We start from the raw sequence: 15,830 nt of genomic DNA, 5'->3' as shown, positions 1-15,830 counted from the left end.
CACAAGTGACAATTTTATACGACCCAATAAAGAAAAGGATAAGCAGCACACTAACTTCACTACAAGATTGCCACGTTGCAAAAGGCAATTGCTTATCTGGAACACATCGGTTCATTTGGGAAGTTCCGCAAAACATCGGATGCCCGAAACTAACCACCATCGGAGAAGAAAAGATGCTTCTCCACTTCAATACTCAAAAGAAGCTTTTCCGTTTGGAATTCCGAAGCCTCGCCATTTCGTTACACACGTGGAACCTGTGTGATGAAAACACATTGAGATGCCTTCGAGTTCCTACAGCTTTCTGTGACCTGGGCGGACTAATTTTCGCCCCACAACGCTGCAAAATCCCAACGAAAGACTTTCAACCCCCACAAAACTTTACACTGGATCGATACTCTCCTGTGGGTCGAGCGCTCAATAACCTACAGGACAACGTCGAATCACAGCTGACACGAATAGTAAGCGAAATCAATTTGCTCGAGTGTCAGATAAAACGAAGTGCAACTATGACATTAAAGATGCTTTCACGCGTCTACCCCAGCGAGGTTCTTTCAACCATGAAGGACACAAACTCAGCGGGGCTATCAAATTCGGACACAATCAGCCAACTTTCTTGCCGAACAATAGATGGGAAAATGATCACTTCTCTGACATACAACGGCAGGTTCGCGAGGCGTCCGCTGATAAGTTATCGTCACCCCGATGGAACCACTCGAACAGCACAGCTAGGTTACGATGGCTTTGCATACGACCAAGTGGAAGCCCTCGAAGATTACGTTCCGAACAGAGTACAAAAATTTGTCATACAAGGAGTTCTTTACATCTTCAAGAACTACACGTTGGAATACGAAAACGCCCCAACGGCAACGCTAATAATGCATTTCGCAAAAATTGCGTTGAACTTCACAGCTCAAGACTACGTGGACACGCTCCACACTTTTGCTTCAATGTCTTCGAGTTCAACCGACCTCAGCACTCTTGTGAACTCCATAGAGGAATCACGTCATATTGCTGAAACAATGAAAGCTTACTTCACCGACCTGGCTAACACCACGTCGTCAGGCGGAACAGGCGCAAAACTAAGCTACCTTGCAAAAGTTCTAGACAACGCGCTGATAAGCATGATATCATCTATATCAAGCCCTTGGATACAGGGAATAATTTGCTTCCTTGTAATTCAAGCGTGCATTTGGGGAATGAAACTGACCATCGCAGCTCTATCAGAAAGGCTTCAACAGCGTTTCCCAAACAACCCGTTCGAACAACGAATGGCGAACATGCGGATTCGCATCTCAGAGTGGCGCAGTCGCCTACGCAATATTGCTAGGAGAGACCCGAATATGCCACCCTTACAAAACAACACAAATAACCCTACCCAAACCCCCAACCCTAACCTACAGTCGGCGGCAAGACCGTTGACAAATTCGATCTCTGACAGCGCGAACAGCGACACAGAGGCCTAAATTAACGTTTGCTAACAATAACTTTAAAGCCAAACGCTAAGCTTACCGAATTGTGCATGAAATTTATCGCCATGTATCTATGATTCGATGTATCGCATTTCATCAATGTACGCCTGAAATTTATTTGTGTCACAAAGGGTCCGAGCGACCAAGAAAAATATTCGTCTGTTTAGGGCACATAATATAATACTTTAATCCCTATAGCTTTACAGTTTAAGTTAAATTTGTTAAATATATAATGTATCAAAAACCACTTGAACGTGTTTGTTTGCAAACCATGTTTAACCTAAACTCAAGGTTTAAATTCGACTTTTAAATTCTACCAAGGGTATACTGACAGCGTAATTGCAGAATATAGTTGCTTAATTCTTTATCTATTACTCTTATTCAGTGCTTAATTAAACCACGGAACCCCAAAAAATAAATTCAACAAAAATTGCCGCCATCTTTCCAATAAGGTTAATCTGGTAACTATGGAAACGAAAGACTTCAGTTCCCTTTTTACGGGTGATTGATTTTTAATTTCGCGCAATTTAAAACAAAGTGTCAATGTTATTATAAAAATTCACTGATCGAAAAGCTGAATTCAAAACAACAGAAGCCAAAACTCTAACTTGAAAGGACGCCAAAGATCACTGCACTGGGCATTTACATAACTAGAATGTATTGTGCTGTCAAGTTGTGACTTTTAGTACTACAAAATGATTTTTTACCATACATGGGATTTGTGATAATTTAACACTTAAATTGGTGGTTGGGGTAACGTTTGTACTTTGGTAGCGTTTTTCTGCCAAAATACCAACTGTACAATGTTTAATTTTTACCTAGGCCTTAAATAAGGCCAGTAAACATGTGCAACAGACATGGGGCGCTTTCTGGGTGTAAAAGTATTTTAAAAGTTAACTATCTTGGGAAAATATCAAAGTTCGTATAAAATGCCACATTTAAAATGATAAACTTTTATTTTTGCAACTTGTTTTCACTTTTTACCTAAAATGTGGAAAATAATTTCAAAAATGTAAATTAAATGACAGGCGTTAAAACAAATCTAGTTCATTGATGACGAGGGTTAAGGTGGGCAAAAAGATAAAAAAATGACAATAACTGCAGTAGACCTGGTTAAATATACCAGCAAATACGCGTCACAGTGTATAGCTTCTTTTAATTTCACGAAAAAAACGCGAAAATATTGCGCCTGGCAACCTTTTTCAACGAAAACACTGTTTTATACGTCACAGAAGATTTTAGCTGTTACGTCATCGACTCTGTTGTTACGTCACAGTTGCGCTTTGTGAGCAGCTCTCGAAGTTTCGCCATCCGAAGAATGGCGTCCACCCTGGGGGTGAAATAGACTCGGTCTCCCCCGGATTTAGGGGGGTTATTTTCGTCTGCACCCCCAAAAAGCGTCCATGTTGGCTCGACCGGTATTACATGACGTTCGATGCATTTCGATTCACTTAAAACCTGTTTTGTGGAAAATAAAACAAAAATCATAAATTTAACATTTAATACAACGGCCGGTAGACTTGATCTAATGTGAACCTATAATAAGGCCTATAAAGCAACAATAGGTAAAGTGGAATTATCTATGAATACCATTTGAGGATAGGTTCTATAATCCTGGCCGTTTAGGTCTTATTCTGATTAAGGCGGGATTTCTTAACCAGGGGTGCGCGTACCCCAAGGTGTTCCAAGGGGGTGCGGGGATGCCGAATTAAGCACAGAAAATGTATTGCTGTAATCAATTTCTTAGCACAGTTAAATGTAAAACTAACTCACATTTTTGTATTGTGTTACTATGTTATGAGTTACTTGTATAAGTATAAGATTACAATGGTTTTGTTATTTTAAGCATAATGGTAAAGAAGGATAAATACCGAAGTCCATGTTAATGCTACTTTTACCATTATAATAATGATAAAAAGTTTACTTACATATTTGAAAAAAATATTAATATTAGCGTTACGAAACAAACTGACTGCTTCACGTAATTTATGTTTTTTTTTTATTCTTGTACCGCAGCCTACAGGACATATTCTTTTTAGGTATTATTTTTATACTTGTACCTCTAGAACATCCAGGATAGCGATTCCTGGTGTGCATTCGCCAAAGTACTCGAATATCGCTTCCTCGGTGATTCCTGGGTGCCACAAAACCTGCCACAATCAAGAAAATACTAACTTAAAGAAGCGGGACATTACATACTGAAAAGATACTGCGATATACTTAATCAAATGAATTTAAATTTACTTTACGTTGTGTGTAAATAAAACATGCACCAAATGGAAAAATTGCCAAAAAAGGTTATGATTTGCACAACCAAATAAGCAAAAATCCTTCCGCGCATGTTTTCAACAAAGTTTTTAGTCTGTCTGTTTAGATTTTAAAAGAATGGCGGACCTCGCGGTTGCACGGCCGAACAAATCGGGGTGGCGAGTGCACCAAGGTTTGAAAGCACAACCTCTGGCATGACGCATAGGACAATCGGGAAGCATGTTCAATTTTTTTGTGGTGCAGGTTGAAAAAAGGTTAATAAAACTTGCAATAAATTCCTCTAAACAATTAATGCAAATTTGCCACAAAATGAAAAAAACAAACATATAAAATGGTTAAAACAAAGAGCCTTTTGCTTTAAATAACGCCCAAATATTGTTTGTTTGCCACAAGACTTTATTTATATCAAACCTAGGGTCTTTGTATACTATAAGTGAAAAGTAAAACAACACCCACCTGCTGGAACACCCCTGTGACGAACATGACGCAAGTTGCTACGTCAACAGTGCCGGTGACGTCATGCCAGGGCCGGCACAGAAAGGTCACGGGGTCAAATCTCGAGAGGTCATTGAAAACTAATGGATCCGATCCGATACTGAAGTCTTTATCAGTGTACACGTACAGGAATTTACTAAAACACGTGAAGGCCTAAACAAGTGGATTCCTTATTCAAATAGAATTCAATACAAAACAATGTTAATAAAACAGAAACAGAATCAGTAAGTTAAACATCATTGCCAAACACTTACAAGTAACTAACAACATGAGCTCCTACCGCGACAAGGTAGTAACACCAACTGCCGTAAGGACAACTACAATGTCAAGGCACCATGTGCTCAGTGACCTTTGACCGCAAGTCATAGAATGATTACACAATTAAATCGGTCATAAAGTACTTAAATAAAAATGCGGTTTAGCAAGCTCACTGTTAATCTTAACAAACTCACTGTTATTTTTTTTTCTTAAAAAAGTGAATCGCAACGAATAGAAAGATTAACGAACACTCGGCAATGTATAGCAAACGCAAGAATAGAAACATAACAGTCCGTCCCAACACCCAACTAATTTACTGCGTTGATGTGACACGCACAATAGGGCCGTCAGTACAGCAATGCACCTTGGCTCCCTCGTATACCATCACAGCAACCGATCAACCTCAAGTTGACAGGACGAAAAGTAAGAACCCGATGATATGTTGGCGAACTCATCTGTCGCTCGACGACCACCGTACTTATCATCTGGACGAAGCATCCAACCATTGGATATAGTTCCTTTTACCTTCTTGCATTCTTTACACGCGTTGAAGTACTATCGATTCCGCTTATCATTGGCGAGATGTGGACATTCACCACAGTCTTCGTACTGCGCTGCATCTGTGATTTTACTGATTACACGCACAACTCGTTTAGTGTACTTTTTACTAGGTTCGCTGACCTTAGGAGCCACTCTTACTGGGCACGACGATCTGGCCAAATTGCCAGGGCTTTTCGATTTCTTCCGACCATGGAAGTGGTTGTCGCTATGTTTGTGCCTCCTCGGAAAAACACCAACACAGTAGTGACCACTAGACGACACAAACAGTTCAACGTCTTTGTTGAACATTGTTGCTCGACCACGAGCAAGATCAAGTACAGCACCTGCTTTCTGGAGTGACGACCTGCTAAGCAACAGGGGCAAGTCGTTCTTGACGACAGAAACGTCAATGCTGCACAATTTTCCACCAACACAAGCAGGAATTAGGGCTTGGGATTTGGAAATGACTCTCTTTCCGTCACCAAATTTAAAAACTGTACGCGAAGGAGTGATTTTAACGCCACGTTTAAACTTGAAATGTAAATTACGTAAATAATTTCGCAGCCACCGTTCACCACAGACAGTTTTCGAACAAGCAGTGTCTATAACTGCCGACTTGTAGGTTTCAGCTACGCAACTGTTGGTAACACTTGAAAATAGCACAATGTTGACTTCATCGTCTGAAACATCATTAGAAGAAATAGACGTATTACAACTTTTGTGAGGACATTTTGCCGCCCAATGCATTTTAGAATCACATATGACGCATCTAGATATTTTTCCAAACTTATCAATAGGATTGAACTTTCTTTTATTAAAACCTTTTCGATGTCTTGGATTACTGGCTACGTAAGATTCTTCTTTGACGTCAATATATTGTGACAGTTTATTAGAAATTGGGCTTTTTGTAAATATGCGTTTTAGAGCAGACTTCATGGATTCAAACCTAAGGTCACTTGCAAATGTCAAAGCCAATTGTCGTTCGTTAGAAGTTAAATTTGCGCCATCCAACAGTTTAAAAGAAAGAATTGTATCTGGCAATTCCATCTCGTGAAACGTCATCTTATGCGATAAATGTTCAAACTCTAGAATGTAGTCAATCATCGTCATATCAGTACTTTTATCAAACCTTGTAAACTTGGTGTATGTAGAGTACGCATCATCTACAGATTCCGTCTTGAACGCTGCATCGAGTTTTCCAATCAACGTGGACATTCCACTCTCTGTGTGTAGTTCCTCGCGCGTTAATTGCGAAACAGCCTTTTCCGCTTTCGAGTTGCCCTCTAGGCCCTCCAGTAGAACAATAATTGCTTGTTCTTTCTTTACGACGCCCGTGACAAGCTGCCACATTTGTACCTTGTTTTTCCATGCAGAATAAGGCAAGTCGTCTTTAAACTTTGGTGGAGATCTCTTTGCACTTGTTGCCATCTTTCGTGTTTACAACTGGTTTCCTGTAACCATCCTCTGCTACCATGAAAACTAATGGATCCGATCCGATACTGAAGTCTTTATCAGTGTACACGTACAGGAATTTACTAAAACACGTGAAGGCCTAAACAAGTGGATTCCTTATTCAAATAGAATTCAATACAAAACAATGTTAATAAAACAGAAACAGAATCAGTAAGTTAAACATCATTGCCAAACACTTACAAGTAACTAACAACATGAGCTCCTACCGCGACAAGGTAGTAACACCAACTGCCGTAAGGACAACTACAATGTCAAGGCACCATGTGCTCAGTGACCTTTGACCGCAAGTCATAGAATGATTACACAATTAAATCGGTCATAAAGTACTTAAATAAAAATGCGGTTTAGCAAGCTCACTGTTAATCTTAACAGTCATATCTGGAAAAGAATAAATGTTGATGGCACACTTAAAGAATTTTGAAGTATTTTACATTATTAAAACAAATACATTTAATCAGTTATATATTTACTAAAATCAATAAAAAGTGCCTATTTTAAGTAGGTCAAATATCTACCACTGTCCAAAAAAACTAACTGCTAATACCTATTTTTTGGAAATATCGCCTAATAAAACATTGGCGGAAAAACACATAACCACTCCAATATTTAACTTTTAATATCGTGAATAACTAGTTTAGTTTATACGTGGTTTCAAATTGAATGAAAATTCGAGCAAGTTCATTCAGGCTCTAATATCAAGTTAATAAGTTTAATTTTGATGCATAATGAAAGCAACAATCCGATCAAGTTAAGTCACAAACAAAGTTAAAAGAAGCTTTCAAGTGTTTAAAAAAATAAAAATGTACTCACAGATTAACGCATTCATCTTCTGTGATGTCACAGTCCTTCGTTTGTGACGTGGTGTCGTCTTTGATTACGATAGGGCTTGACCTTGAGATTAAAGCAAGGTCAATTGTGAGATTGTATTATACTAAAAAACAGAAAGTTATTAGAAAAATATATTTAAAACTGATAAGGTAAAATAGTAAGGTATCGAAGGTCTGAAACTCTAAAAAACATTGCCATGGCAGAGCGTGAAATACTATGACGACGATATATAAAGGGCATAAAGGCAAATGTATATAAAGGCAAATTGTATTGAATTCTCGACAAGCTTTCGCACAACCGTACTTTATCAGATCAAAGTAGAAATTATTTACTTGGTGAAGCACGATTATTGGAAAGCTCGTCATGATTTCGATACAATTTGTCTTTATATAGTGCCACCTGGTTATCCTATTTAGAAATAGACAAATGCGGCCATTTTTAAAAAACTCAAATAAAATTATTATTACAAGAAATAAACTAGATCAACTTTCGTGTCCCAATCCAAGCAAAATACTGAAATTTACCAAAATACAAAAGTAGCGAAGGGCGAGACATGAATGAAATAATACAAGAACAGGCAACATTCTTACGCGGCTTGTTCGAACAGTTTTTCCGACAATTCAACTTCAGCTCCCTTGAACCTGAAGCCCTTCGTGAACCACTTGGAGGCGTAAGAGCGCACCACCAGACGAAAACTGAAAAAAAATCAGGAGTAAATGATCAATAGGGTTGCCACGAACTTTTCTAAGAAAAAAAAAATTTTTTGTAGAAGAAATTTGTAGTTTTTTAAAAACTTAAAATTGAATAGCGCGACTTTGTTTTTTAATAATTTAAAAGTTTGTATTTCTGCGGCACACATAACGTAAGACACGGATAAAATAAATTCAAAACTTTAGGAAAAAAAACATGTTTTTTTACAGACAAAACGTTAATCAATTTAAAGGCTTTGTGAGAACCTTGTTAACACATATGTTTAAACCCCAATGAGTTTATGATAGACTTTTTTAGAATCGTTAATTTATATTAAACTTTACCGCAAATCAATTAACATTTCCCGAAAAGGAAACGTGTTGCTTCGGTGAAGAAAATTATTTCAATCAAGATTGCAAAAATAGCCATATATTTGTTAAAACTACAAAAGTAGGCTTTAATTTAAGAGGACGTTTCGGTATTTCCAAACACTGACTAAATTATTCATTTCACTGAACCTTGTATAAGTCCAAGGTAAAGAAAACACAAATAAGACAGAACGAAAAAGTTCGAATTCAAGTAATATTTTGTTATATCTTCGTTCTATTTCCGCAATTTTCTCAATATCGAAGAAATTGTACATAACAGCAATCTCAATAAACCTTAGCACACAAAACCAAACCAAATTAAAACGTCAACAAAATATTATCGCGACCCATGGGTTGAGCAACACTGATGTAAATCTATCTATGTAAAGTTATAAATAAAACCCTTAATTTTCTTTAAACCCACCAGCTGTGTCCGACTTTGTAGAAAATACATCGACGAACAAATTCAGCGATGCACGACCGCACTAGCGACACCTTGTGGATGGTGCGGAAGTGATTTTCAACGTCAGACTCTGGACAACCTGAAGTAAGCAAAATTGCTTCAGATTTACTTTGGTAAAAGCATATAAAAGAAGTCAAAATTTAAGTGATAATAAAAAGAAAATGATAATACGTCGATATATAACAGCGTGAAAAAAAACTCGCATTTAATATTTGTCCTAATCATGTTTAAACTTTATTTGGTCAAATTTAAAGAAATTACGATAAAAATAGCATATTATATATTATGGTGGTCTTATATTGTGTAAGATTTATCACAACATAATACACATCAAATTGATTTCCATAACTATAGCCAAGTTAAGAAAAACATAAATACGGCGGGTGTTCCATAAAGATAAAAACATAATTTAGATTAAAACCCACCCAGAACTCCCATAGAGATCACGTGATCCAAGAGATCCGAAGCCACGTGACCAAACTCAGGTCGGTCACGCACCAGTGCTTCCACGTCACGCCTCACTGCACCGTTGATATCCTCAGCAACCACGTGACCGTCGTCCTTAAGAACCCGGCTTTGCAGCATTTTGACCCCATCTTCAACCCCACGTTTGACCAGGGGGGTCGTTACGGACCCCTGGGGCTCGTTGAGACGAAGGGTGATGAGGCAGGGGTTGTGCTTTATAACTAGTATTGTAGAATACAGCAAGCCTTTCACATTAATATAAACAACGCGTGGACCTCGCTTTTTCAACTGTAGCTCTCGATACTCCTTGAAAGCCACAATCATATATTATTTCCATTATTATATTATTTCAATTATTGGCCAGCTCAACTCAAATTTGTATTATAACCTTAGAGACCCCGTTGTTAGGATTTGTGACTTTTTATTCAAAAAGTGAACAAGGGAAGTACGAAGGGTTGAGAAAAACTGCCAGAGAAAGCAGAATATACATTTAAAATATCAAAAAATCACTTGCCAAGAACCACTGGAATACACACTTTCACCGATGAAGGGGCAAAGCAATGTTTTAAGAAAATCAAGACATTCAAGACTTTTCAAAGGAAATTTCCATGTTTTTAAAAAATGAAATAGGATTGCTCGAAGTAAAACAATTCAGTATAAAGGACCATAACCGACAAAATAATAAAAATTTTATCACGGCACCCCTTGACATAACTTTGGCTGGACTTACAATAAATTCACGGACCTCCGAAAAAACATTTTTAAAGCTTTTTTTTTTCAATTTTTCAATACGCAAATCATCTCAAAGAATTCCTGGCAACCCTGCAGTATTTCTACCCTACCCCCAACTTGGTTTACTCATTTCCACCCTTGCTGCACCCCTTTAATCCACTTATTTCTACCCCTGTACTCACTCGTTCCAGCGACGATGATGGGCAGTGATCCGATCAGGAAGGTGCTTTGTGACGTCAGTATCGCCCGATAGATACGTCACTGAACAAAAAGAACCACAATAGTTTGGTGGAGGAATGTTCAACCAAACTTTGCTTTGCATGAGTGATGGAGTGGGAGGCACAGGAACGGTGTTCCCTCTGCTGCACACTGATCTGTTTCAGTGAGCGATATGCGCCGTTAGAATTGTCCAATATTCTCTCCACCTGTTGAAATCCTGTTGGAGTAAATATACATTAAACAAGAAACCACATTGTGGAGCATAATGGCTCGAGGTTGTAGTAATACGTGGAAGAAATACCAAAGATTATTCATGATAACATAGATAAGGTAATCTTATGTTGGAATAAAAACTTTTTAAACAACGTCTAACAATATTTATGGATACCAAACTTACTTATGCTTTTTATTATGTATTTTCAAATGTTAATGTGGTTCAGGTTTAACTATTTTTTGTTTTTTTACCAAATGCGAGTCAAAATGCTCGTTTAAAGAACTTTGTAATTTCAAATGAACCTCAGGTAATAAATAATAATGCTAAATAAATGTGAGCTTAAGCTGAACGAATTTTTTTTAACATAATGGGAGGATTAACGGCCCTCTGATTCAACACTGTGTCAAAATTAAAACTCTTCATCACACAAACCTTTAAAACACGGTACAACGAACGTACGGATATCACGAGGCTACATGCTAATTCAACTAAAAGTTAAAAAATGGCTCGCGGGCCGTGAGTAACTTGTGATAGCTTGGATTTGTGCTTGACGCTGAAAGACTAAAAACAACCATGTGGACCGTTTAAAGCCGCCACTTGGGTATTGAAAAGCCTGAACCTGTTCAAAGCGTTGAGGTCGATCTTATTGCACACAGAACAGTGTATTGCCCACCGCAAAATAAAAAAATGACTCTAATGCTATCTTGGGTATTCATCCCAGTAGGTATTCAATCACCACAAACGACTAGCGTTGTCGTGAAACCACTGTTTTAGCCCCACCTCCATTTAAATCACCGTGAGAATACAAACAAGTGGAAGACAAATCACCGTCGTTTATAATAGGAAGTGATATGTGACAAATTATACCCATTTATAAATCAAAAGCTGGTAACATTTGAGCTTGATAATTGTTTTTGATTTATAGCTTGGGAGATTTAGTTAACTTTAAAATTTTATTATTTAAGCACAGATAGCGCTTCACTAAGAAGAATATTACAACGACAAATATCTTAAACTATAAAGTTATCCGAATTGAATCTCAGCAAAGTTACTAGAAGTTATTTTGCCCACTTACAAAGTATTTCTGTATTTGTTCCACCCCGCTGTGTCAAATGACTGGTTTACGATAGAAAGGTGTTACGTCATAGTCAGTTAAACAAGTGACGTCGCGCGTATGTATTTGTCCCAACAAGATGCCACTTATATTTGTAAGCTACCTCGCGCAGAGAATCCACATCAGCTTCATCGATGCCGCAATAATCCAACCCCAGCTCTTGTACATTGTGGGCACAAGTTCGGAGGAAAGCGAGTCCTTGCGATCCCAACTTGTTGCGGCCCAGGTTCAACTCCCTCATCTACATAAGCACAACATAATGTTAGATACAAGCACTTGTTTGGCTGCATTAGGGTTTCTAACTAGAAACAGATCGTGTAATATCAGCCCGTAATATCGGTACTTGTCCGATGCTGATATAATAAAATGTTGCTGAAGTTTCCAAAGAAAACACTGGTTTACAGCAAATTTTCTCCAGCCAAGGTGGCAACCATTTTTGAGTAATTTGAGGATGCTGAGTTTAAATCTGGCATTCATTTTTGTCCATCACGTCAGGATTTTGAGTTATGAATTTTTTCAATTAGGGGCAAAAAACGAATATTTCGTTGAACATGTAAAAAGGGGACTTATAAAAATTTGAATACAGTCTTATTAGAGATTTCACTTTTGCAGTAAGATGAAATTTCCACTGTAATTCCGCCCACATCAGTTGGAAAAAATCAGAAAGGTAATACATGATGAAAATAAATAAAGATTTATTCGAAACATTTAAAATGCCACCTACTTCTGTATGGACTTTTCATAAAGGTTTCTAACTAGAAACAGATCGTGTAATATCAGCCCGTAATATCGGTACTTGTCCGATGCTGATACGTTTCAATTTTATCAATTTGATTATTATGACGTCATTTGGTATCGGACCGCGATACTTTTTGTCCGATATCGGAAATTAAGTGTCAAGTATCGGACATACCTAGTCGGTAAAAATAAACTTGGAAAATACGTTTGCCTTTATATTGTGTTTATCAACCGATGAGTCGCGTTCATCAACGCATTGCCACAAACTAACAAGTGGCTGCGTTGTGATTCCAACTACGGTATGTTTGTAAATTTTCGATTTTAAAACAAAATAACACATTATATTTGTTTTAACGCAATCAATGTACTTTTTAATATTTTACCGGTCGATCCATTCGTGAGATGGCGTCAGTCAGAGGTTGCAGATCGGATCCAGCGATTTTGCATTCCCACAACCACAGCCGGTTTATGTTGCTTACACTTGTTGCCAGGCAACTCAACTCACGTGACCCCAACTCGTTGTGACTCAGGTTCAAAAGCTCCATCTATAAAACAAGAAAGTTGAGTTATTACACACTCGCCCTCTACCGTGCGCCACGTTGTCTAAAAATAACCACGACATTTTGAGTTGATGACTTCACGATTTATTTACCTTAATTGGTGGAAATAAAGAGATTAGTAGAATGCGTCGCTATTTACTTTTAACCGACACAATCCGTCTAACCATAAAATTACAAACAAATAATTTGCTTATCTTAACACATTCCAGTTCGTTCGTGGGCCACAAAAGTAACTGATAAAATCTAATGACACTTAAACATAATTTGCGCATGAGGCGCCGAATAAACGAAAGATGTGTGATTGTTAGGGCCCGCAAAAGTCAATAAAGTCAAAATTTTTGAAGGAGCTCGTCTGTCCACGAATCAAAGAATAAGTTGTTTTAGCACCTAGGGACTGTTAGTTTCTAGACAGCGTTGCCATACCGTGCTTATTTTAGAGTCGTGTGCTTAGTTGTCTTATCTTAGTTTTTAAAAGCGTTCTTTATCAATTATTTTAAAATTGACGGTGGAATAAGAGAAATTTATTTATATTTACCAAGTTTTTTAACCCAGATTATAACAGTAATGCATTAAATTACATAATAATAATGGACTGTGATGGTTTATTCTAAATCTAAAAAGTACATTGTAGCCGATAGAAATGCGGGAGCTTGCTTTAGCAATCAACTAACTTTCGGCTTGACGCGAGGACTGGCATTTTGTGTCAGTACAGACAAAATGTTATTGAGAGTGTCCACATATGCACGTTTTTTGTGATAAACATGAAAATGAATTTTCTAATGTCAAAGAAGTCGTAATGAAAAGAGCGACGATCATTGCTGTTATTGTGAATGTGAAATCAGCCCAGAGGCCATGGAAAACACAATGTTACAACAACAACAAATTGCTAGAGGCATTTCAGTAAATCATTCAATAAATAATTTTATTGCAAGCCAAACTCCGCCAGGTGAACTAAGCTTGACAACCAGACAGGGTCAGCTTCAGGCGTGTCATGCTGCCGTGCACCACGGTTTAAAACAGGGGTCAGCAACCTATGGCCCGCGGGCCAGTGAAAATCATCCGGCCCGCGACCTGTTGAACATGCTGGACAGTGGACATGGCTAATCGGTAATGCCTCATATTTTTAACTATGCTCAAATGGAAAAATGCAAAAAATTTTCGCGCCTCGCGCGAGTTGTATTTGCCTTGTCCTTAAGTATATTTGCGTTTTTGAGAAGGCTTCTTAGACTTAGTTATATTTAACGAAATATTTAATAAATTCCGATCCGATACCAAATTAATTTTTAGCCACAATTTTTTGTCTGATGCAATTTCAACTTCTTAACACTAAATATTTAGTATCGAACATTTCTAACGTTGAGTAAGCATTACGATTCTTAGCGTGCGTTTGTTAAGCCTCTTCTATGTAGTCAGTGGCATTCTAAGAATTGTTTAATTGTAGGTTGGGAAAACAGAAAGGTGGTGCCGAAATTCCAGCATTTAAATAAAACATTAAATGTTTGGCTGCCATCAGAGCCACCGAGAGTGGCGACAGGTACGGGGTCTGCTGGTCTGCCAAGTATATGAACCCCAATTAAATCACAATAAATATTTGGAGGTTTAAGTTATATTTTACGATTCTGTATGTTTGGACTGATTTTTTTATCTATTAAATTGAACCCTAGCTGGTTTATATTGCAGCGGGAACGCGTAGGAACAACATTCACATAACATTGTGTTTTCCATTCCCCTAATGACGTAATTAACGTGTAGTGACGTCACACTTCCAACAACCGCAAATACTCTGTTGAATATTTTACCGGTCGATCCATTCGTGAGATGGCGTCAGTCAGAGGTTGCAGATCGGATCCAGCGATTTCGCAACCCTCCAACCTCAGATGGTTTATGTTGCTTACACTTGTTGCCAGGCAACTCAACCCACGTGACCCCAACTTGTTTTCACGCAGGTCCAAAAGCTCCATCTATAAAACAAGAAAGTTGAGTTATTACACACTCGCCCTCTACAGATGCGCCACATTGTCTAAAAATAACCACGACATTTTGAGTTGATGACGTCACGATTTATTTACCTTAATTGGTGGAAATAAAGAGATTAGTAGAATGCGTTTATTTACTTTTAACCGACACAATCCGTCTAAACATAAAATTACAAACAAATAATTAGCTTATCTTAACACATTCCAGTTCGTTCGTGGGCCACAAAAGTAACTGATAAAATCTAATGACACTTAAACATAATTTGCGCATGAGGCGCCGAATAGTTTATAGGCAGCGTTGCCATACCGTGCTTATTTTAGAGTCGTGTGCTTAGTTGTCTTATCTTAGTTTTTAAAAGCGTTCTTTATCAATTATTTTAAATTGACGGTGGAGTAAGAGAAATTTATTTATATTTACCAAGTTTTTTAACCCAGATTATAACAGTAATGCATTAAATTACATAATAACAATGGACTGTGATGGTTTATTCTAAATCTAAAAAGTACATTGTAGCCGATAGAAATGCGGGAGCTTGCTTTAGCAATCAACTAACTTTCGGCTTGACGCGAGGACTGGCATTTTGTGTCAGTACAGACAAAATGTTATTGAGAGAATGAGTCCACATATGCACGTTTTTTGTGATAAACATGAAAATGAATTTTCTAATGTCAAAGAAGTCGTAAAGAAAAGAGCGACGATCATTGCTGTTATTGTGATTGTGAAATCAGCCCAGAGGCCATGGAAAACACAATGTTACAACAACAACAAATTGCTAGAGGCATTTCAGTAAATCATTCAATAAATAATTTTATTACAAGCAAAACTCCGCCAGGTGAACTAAACTTGACAACCAGACAGGGTCAGCTTCAGGCGTGTCATGCTGCCATGCACCACGGTTTAAAACAGGGGTCAGCAACCTATGGCCCGCGGGCCAGTGAAAATCATCCGGCCCGCGACCT

Source organism: Ascidiella aspersa, chromosome 7 (genome assembly GCF_963924565.1).
Source record: "Ascidiella aspersa chromosome 7, kaAscAspe10.2, whole genome shotgun sequence".
NCBI classification, from domain to species: domain Eukaryota; kingdom Metazoa; phylum Chordata; class Ascidiacea; order Phlebobranchia; family Ascidiidae; genus Ascidiella; species Ascidiella aspersa.
This window is presented reverse-complemented; position numbering follows the sequence as displayed.